The sequence below is a fragment of the Schistocerca americana genome, chromosome 9 (assembly GCF_021461395.2).
Source record: "Schistocerca americana isolate TAMUIC-IGC-003095 chromosome 9, iqSchAmer2.1, whole genome shotgun sequence".
Taxonomy (NCBI): domain Eukaryota; kingdom Metazoa; phylum Arthropoda; class Insecta; order Orthoptera; family Acrididae; genus Schistocerca; species Schistocerca americana.
Window position 1 is genome coordinate 209,936,584 of NC_060127.1, and position 8,948 is coordinate 209,945,531.

Below are 8,948 nucleotides of genomic sequence, written 5' to 3' on the forward strand. Positions count from 1 at the left end.
CACATTCTTACATGTAATGCACTTTGTTGTTTTTCATTTCCGTACCTTTCATAACATTTTTAATATTGTTTCAAGAAGTGTATCTTCAATAGCAGAGTGAACTTCAAATTGTCAGGCATTTCTTAAAGGAAAAAGCAGTCCCTTAATATCACAGTGCAAGACAGAATCTTGTGTTCAGTGATGTCTATGTTAAAAGAAGAATATTTGATATCTCTTTTGTTTCCATTCTTTATTACTGGGGATACGTTTGTAAAAATTCTTGAAAAGAGCTGTCACCATGAACATATGAGTAAATTCACAATAGTCATGTGTTTTATGAGATAAAGCGAACTCTTGTTACCTTATTGTAAACGAAAGTTGTGAGGGTTTTGCTATGTATGACAGTGTTTAAGATAACTTACTTTCAGTGTAATAGCTTGAAAATGTTAAGTCCTGCTGTCAGTTGGCATTTGCCACCACCCGTATGCGAGTTTTAAAGCTAAATAGTGTTCTGACAATTATAAAATAGTGGCAAAGTTCTTCAATCGATTAAACTTATTCCTGCCCGTATATGTAATCGGTATTTCATTATGAACCTTTATTCTATTTCCAAGAATATATATAATTTGGTCTTTGGTTCGAATTATAGTTCGCTCCTTTCTGTATGACGGACAGAAGATCGTTAGCATCAGGCGTGTCTGTATGGAGGTGTCCGTGGACTGCTGCGTCGGCTATGGGCCGCTTAGTGTGATGTCACTAACACTGCTGGACGGCCTTGTTATCCCAGGGGTGTCGATATACCTCTCAGGATCCTTATGAAGAAAGACCCAGTTTACCTGTATAATAATATTAGGTTTTGTCCGCTACATTTCGAAGAAAACCAGTTCATGAACGCAGACAATAACAAACTCGTGTGGAATGCAGTACCCACAGTGTTCGACATCCTAAATAAGCCACCTCAACTGATGATGAAGAGGAAACTGCCACAAAGATTCGACAGTCAATCTAAAGCAGTAAAACAGTCGTATGATACAGAAGCAGCGAGTTCAGCTCTCCATGTATCAGTGCCAGATTCGTGCGAATCGTCACCACAGACGTGCTTTGGCGATAAAATGGTTAGATTAAGTGCAGCTGTTCATGTCTTACAAAAGCGTGTGAAGTGTCAGAATGTGCAGATCGAGCAAAACTATTACGGGACAAGGAAAGTGCCTACAGACAGATTGTTTGAAAATTATTCAAATATTTGGTTTTTCGTGAAATGTAATGTAATCAGCTCATTATAATGTTTTCAGCATATTTCTGCCACTATTTGGCAGTTGCTTTACCCACTTTGAATAATATAAAGATTAAGGTCGTACTTGTGGCAGCAGGCAACAGTGACACACACAGTAGGCCTACAGAACGATAAACGAGCTGTCGATCGCTTTTGCATGTAGAGGTACATGTCTGTGCTTCTTACATGCGAATATGTGTGTTTTTATTCTTTTGATATCAACGTGGTAAGCTGCAATTCTGTCCAATGTCACAAGTGTTTCTTCACGAATGTGTTGTAGTTTGCCACGCTATTCATGGTTTTTGTCCATACTTGCGCTTATTTTAGAATCATTAATAGAAACATATATGCCTTCCGATACTAAACAAACTCTTGGAGGCAAGAAAATAACTCGAATAATTCGGAAATTACGTAGGAAATGGATGTAAACAAACATTATGCTTACAACGCGTCTGACGTTCACCTTAGTTCACCTTACCTGCCGCTTGGAGCGCTAGTGTCGCTCCATCTGTCAAATGGCAACAACTTTTACAGTATTGAGTGTCGCGACTCGCGACTGTTATGTTAGACTGTGATTACAAGCTTCAACTGGTAAATGTAGAAACAGCTACGTCATTTACTAATCAGATCAAAGTAACATTGTCTCAAATCACGAGCTATCTGATAATCTCGAATAAATTTCTGTTCCGACACTGACAATGTTGAGTGTTTATGGAAAAAGTTCAAGGCAATCGTAAAATGCGTTTTAGACAGGTACGTGCCGAGTAAAAGTGTGAGGGACGGGAAAAACCCACTGTGGTTCAACGACAAAGTTAGGAAACTACCGCGAAAGCAAAGAGAGCTTCACTGCAAGTTTAAACGCAGCCAAAACCTCTCAGACAAACAGAAGCTAAACGATGTCAGAGTTAGCGTAAGGAGGGCTATGCGTGAAGCGTTCAGTGAATTCGAAGGTAAAATTCTATGTACCGACTTGACAGAAAATCCTAGGAAGTTCTGGTCTCACGTTAAATCAGTAAGTGGCTCGAAACAGCATATCCAGACACTCCGGGATGATGATGGCATTGAAACAGAGGATGACATGCGTAAAGCTGAAATACTATACACCTTTTTCCAAAGCTGTTTCACAGAGGAAGACCGCACCGCAAATCTAAATCCTCGCACAAACGAAAAAAGTGGCTGACATCGAAATAAGTGTCCAAGGAATAGAAAAGCAACTGGAATCACTCAACAGAGGAAAGTCCACAGGACCTGATGGGATACCAATTCGATTCTACACAGAGTACGTGAAAGAACTTGCTCCCCTTCTAACAGCCGTGTACCGCAAGTCTCTAGAGGAGCGGAAGGTTCCAAATGATTGGAAAAGAGCACAGGTAGTCCCAGTCTTCAAGAAGGGTCGTCGAGCAGATGCGCAAAACTATAGACCTATATCTCTGACATCGATCTGTTGTAGAATTTTAGAACATGTTTTTTGCTCGAGTATCATGTCGTTTTTGGAAACCCAGAATCTACTATGTAGGAATCAACATGGATTCCGGAAACAGCGATCGTGTGAGACCCAACTCGCTTTATTTGTTCATGAGACCCAGAAAATATTAGATACAGGCTCCCAGGTAGATGCCATTTTTCTTGACTTCCGGAAGGCGTTCAATACAGTTCCGCACTGTCGCCTGATAAACAAAGTAAGAGCCTACGGAATATCAGACCAGCTGTGTGTCTGGATTGAAGAGTTTTTAGCAAACAGAACACAGCATGTTGTTATCAATGGAGAGACGTGTACAGACGTTAAAGTAACCTCTGACGTGCCACAGGGGAGTGTTATGGGACCATTACTTTTCACAATATATATAAATGACCTAGTTGATAGTGTCGGAAGTTCCATGCAGCTTTTCACAGATGATGCTGTAGCATACAGAGAAGTTGCAGCATTAGAAAATTGTAGAGAAATGCAGGAAGATCTGCAGCGGATAGGCACTTGGTTCAGGGAGTGGCAACTGACCCTTAACATAGACAAATGTAATGTATTGCGAATACATAGAAAGAAGGATCCTTTATTGTTTGATTACATGATAGCGGAACAAACACTGGTAGCAGTTACTGCTGTAAAATATCTGGGAGTATGCGTGCGGAACGATTTGAAGTGGAATGATCATATAAAATTAATTGTTGGTAAGGCGGGTACCAGGTTGAGATTCATTGGGAGAGTCCTTAGAAAATGTAGTCCATCAACAAAGGAGGTGGCTTACAAAACACTCGTTCGACCTATACTTGAGTATTGCTCATCAGTGTGGGATCCGTACCAGATCGGGTTGACGGAAGAGATAGAGAGGATCCAAAGAAGAGCGGCGCGTTTCGTCACAGGGTTATTTGGTAAGCGTGATAGCGTTACGGAGATGTTTAGCAAACTCAAGTGGCAGACTCTGCAAGAGAGGCCCTCTGCATCGCGGTGTAGCTTGCTCGCCAGGTTTCGAGAGGGTGCGTTTCTGGCTGAGGTATCGAATATATTGCTTCCCCCTACTTATACCTCCCGAGGAGATCACGAATGTAAAATTAGAGAGATTCGAGCGCGCACGGAGGCTTTCAGACAGTCGTTCTTCCCGCGAACCATACGCGACTGGAACAGAAAAGGGAGTTAATGACAGTGGCACGTAAAGTGCCCTCTGCCACACACCATTGGGTGGCCTGCGGAGTATAAATGCAGATGTAGATGCAGGGAGGAACTGATCCAAATGTTATCAATGCCAATTAAATTCCTGTTAAATGCATCCTTGCACTGATAAGCAGTTATCTAATGACTGAGGTAGGCTCTGCCAGAGTGCCCCTGAGTGCTACAACACCAAGAAGAATTGCTTCTCTGCTTTTGGCATGATCAATGTGTAGGTGTTTTTAAGGTTAAGGTAAAAGGAAGACTTTATTTTAATTTCTGTAATAATGAATGAGATCACCGACAATTTTTATTTTGCTACAATTACCAGCACCTTTGACCCATACTGGCACAGATTCAGATTATTATTATTTTTTTTTATGATTCCTGGTCCTGATAACCAATAGCATGGTGGACATATAATACGATTTACCCATGTCTCTGTTGTAGACCTCACAAATCAGGACTGTGTGATAGGCAATAATTTTATGGCAGTTAAACGATTCAAGACCTGGTATCTTATCTACTATTCATTTTGTTTATTTTATTTCTCCTCCCATTATCAAAAAGGTATGGAATTCACAAGTGGCCTAAGTTTAGAATAGATATAACGCTAAAATTTTAGATACTTCATGGGAATAAAACAGTTTGTAATTTTCATTAGTCAGAATATGCTAAAAATAAATCTTTCTCTAGGAGCCTGTTAGAAAAAGGGGATCGTCTCACATTCAGGATCATCTATAAGATGATGACGATGATGATGATTGGTTTGTGGGGCGCTCAACAATGTGGTCATCAGCGCTTGCACACGTACCCAATCTGCATTAGGTCCAATCTAGCCACTTTCAGAGTCAACTATACGTGAGTAAATACAGTACTCCTCTACAGTTACATGTGAATTTGTTCAAGAACTCATATTTTGTTTTTGGAAGTATACTTTCAGCCACCGTTATTGTAAATTTTGGAATCTATCACAGAACCAAAATAAAGATGAAAATTAAACCTTGAAGCTTTGTCATTTTAGTGTGTATTGCCCTTTAAGGTACCTGAAACACAAATTTGTCAGTAATGTCTTGAACAACAGCATAAATGGCTGCTTTTATTTGCATGAACTTTTTTTAAGTGGCTGGAGCTCCAAGTGTTATTGAGAGTCAGGAAAATGTCACATGCTCTTAACAGGCATCAACTAACACAAGTGATGAACATGTGTCTGATGTTCAAAATCGAATCAACACTGACCATCGAATGGAACTGCAGATGATAGCAGAGACTTGGTATTCCAAAAACTAATACATATGACATCACTTGTGACAATTTCAATGTGAAAAAAGTGTGAGCCAAGCTGGTCTGAAAACTGTTGATTTATGACCACAAGAACTACCAAGAGGCAATTACAAATCAAACTTTTGGAAAGTGTGCACATGGAACCTCATTTTTTGGACAAGCGCATTACGGGTGACAAAATTTGCCTAGGAGTACAAACCGAAGAAGAATTGCCAAGACTCTGAATGGCACACCTGAAAAATCCACTCACCCCAAGAAGGCAAGAATGAGCAAGTCGAAAGTGAAAACTGTGCTAATTGTGTGATTCAGTGTCAAGAGCATCGTCCACAAAGATTCTGTACCATGAGGGCTGACAGTAAATGTCCCCTACTATTTGAAAATGCTAGAGAGACTAAGAAAGCAATATCTGAATGTGGAATGGAGATCACTAATTGCTGGATGTTGCACCATTTGCCAATGCTGCAGTCCCTTCTCCTAGTCCCAACCTTGCTCTGGCTTCTTCCTGTTGCTGAGAATGAACTTGTCTAGCCTGAAAGCTGTGTTTGGGGCCTGCGGGTGCAATGCAAACTCTACTGACAAAAGAACCAAGGAACCAGTCGAACCCTTCCAAATTGTGTACAGTGCATTACAAATGTATGGATGCCAAAGAGAACAGCTTTGAAGAATTTTAAATGCTTGCAACAATATCCAAATAATACATTCATTACAGATGTTTTTGTATTAATGTCCCGACACACCTTGCATTTGCAATCACAAATTAAACATGAAAACCCTGAGTGTCTACTAAAATAATTAGTGTGGGAAACTTTAAATGACTCTGTGAAATGGTGGCACCTAAGCCTCGCAGCTTAACATGGAACTATGTGGTTCAAGTGTTGTTGCTGCATATTTGGCACTGAATGAGTTAACCTCTCACTAACAGGAAAGTATTAATATACAGAATATTAACACTTATGGGGATGAATGACATGTTAAGCCCTGTAACCTTATCAGAGAGGGACCCAACTACTTGCCAGAGATTTGCAGAAACTATGGACAACTATTCTGAAATGCGAATCTTATCATTCACAGAAGTCACTCCATTATGTTGTATACTATACCATTTCAATCTTTATCTACATCAGCATGGTTATTATGCAATTCACACTTAAGTGCCTGGCATAGGGTTCATTGAACCATTTTCATACTACTTTTCTACCATTCCACTCTCGAATGGCGCGTGGGAAAAAGGAACACCTAAATCTTTCCGTTCGAGCTCTGATTTCTCTTATTTTATTATGATGATCGTTTCTCCCTATGTAGGTGGGTGTCAACAAAATATTTACGCATTCAGAAGAGATAGTTGGAGATTAAAATTTCGTAAATAGATCTTGCTGCAAAGAAAACTGCCTTTGTTTCAGTGACTGCCACCCCAACTTATGTATCGTATCAGTGACACTCTCACCCTTATTGCGTGATAACACAAAATAAGCTGCCCTCCTTTGCACTTTTTCGATGTCCTCCGTCAATCCTACCTGGTAAGAATCCCACACCGCACATAATAATAATAATAATAATAATAATAATAATAATAATAATAATAAAGATTTTATGTCTTTAGGCCATTACAGCAATTGACAACGTCAAATGAGGTTATAATTTATAATACAGTGTGATAAGGTATTGACTACTGAAATATTTTAGCTTATATTACAATAAATGTACAGTGGGTCATCTGTTGGATTACTGCATTTTACAGTTGAAGAATTCATTGATATCATAGAACGGGTGGGCAATAAACCATTCATGCAGTCTTTCTTTGAATGTATGTTCAGGAAGATCCTGTATGGCATGTGGCAGCTTATTAAATAGTTTGTGCCCTGTGACTTCATAGCTATTTATTGATTTTGATAGTCTGTGGTAAGGCGTGTATATGTGTTTGATGCTTCTTGTGTTGTAACAATGTACATTTTCTCTACGTTTCACACCTTGTAGGTTCTTCTTCGTAAAGATTAAGACATTGTATATATAGAGGTTTATTACAGTCATAATTTTTTGTTTGGTAAATAAGGGTTTGCAGTGAGCCTTATGTGAAGAATTTGTAATTATCCTAATGGCTTTCTTCTGCAATAATAGGATGTCATGTATATGACTACAGTTACCCCACAAGATAATGCCATAGGATATTATACTTTGGAAAAATGCAAAATAAGATGATCTGATGTATGTTTCAGGTACACAATTTCTGAGTTGTCTTAATAAATAAATTACTCTAGATAGCTTACTACTAATATAGTTTACATGTTGGCCCCAGGATAACTTTTCGTCTAAATAAACTCCCAGGAATTTAACAGAACTAGGGTCATCAGATAGTGGCTTGTCTCTTAGAGTGAAGATTATCTGCTGAGTTTTATTTTCATTTAGCAGGAAACCATTTGCTCTGAACCAATATGCTGCATGAGTGAGTGTATTTTCAGCACAGGTTTTAAGATCATTAAGATTGTTACTGCTATGAAGAAAAGTCGTATCATCTGCATACAATACAGTGGTGGATCTAATAAACAAGGGGAGGTCATTGATCATTATCAGAAACAGCAGTATTCCAGCAGAGGACGGTCAAGTGTAATCTAGGCTGTCGCTTTAGTGGGTTCGTCACATCTTCTAGGTGTTCTGCCAACAAAGCGCAGTCTTTGTTTCGTCTTCCCCACAATATTATCTGTGTGCTCTTTGCAGTTTAAGTTGCTCGTAATTGTAATTCCTAAGTATTTAGTCAAACTGACAGTCTTTATTTTTGTGCAATTTATCGTATACACAAAATTTATCGGATTTCTTTTAGTACCCATGTGGATGACCTCACACTTTTCGTTGTTTAGTCCCAATCACCTCTTTTCGCACCACACAGAAATTCTCTCTAGATCATTTTGTAATTGGAATTGATGATCTGATGATTTTATTAGATGGTAAATTACAGTGTCATCTCCAAACACTCTAAGGGGGCTGCTCAGATTATCACCTAGATCATTTATGTAAATCAGGACGAGCAGAAGGCCTATGACACTACTTTGAGGAACACCAGATATCACTTCTGTTCTACTCAATGATTTACCCTCTATCACTACAAACTGTGACCTCTCAGAGGGGAAATCACGAATCCAGTCACACAACTGGGATGATACTCCATATGCACGCAATTTGATTAATAGTTGCTTGTGAGGAACAGTATCAAAAGCCTTCTGGAAATCTAGGAATATGGAATCGATCTGAGATCCCTTGTTGACAGCACTCATTACTTCATGGGAATAAAGAGCTAGCTGTGTTGCACAAGAACGATATTTTCTGAATCAAAATGAATACATATCAAACATGTATATTCTCAAGTACTAGTAATGACTTTTCAAGTTCAAACTCTAAGGTTGCTGATGTTTGGGACTGTATTCAGACTGAAATTAGTTGTCATCTGACATTTAAGGTCTAAAATTGTAAAGTTGTTGCAGCAAGAACTGTCCAAAGGCAGTCATCACAGCGCTTTGCTCATTACAGTGACAGAAAATCTCATTAAAGTCTCTACATCCTACAAAAAAATCACACACACACACACACACACACACACACACACACACACAAATACATAAATCTGAAGTCACATGTTGTAGACCTCTATAGCATCTCACCTATACCCTCTTTTTGACGACCTTTATCACACATCTTAAGCTACGAGAAACTTAACATTCTATGAATCTTCTACTGCAACAGGTCTCAGACAACTGGAAGATACAATTCACTTCACAGTGG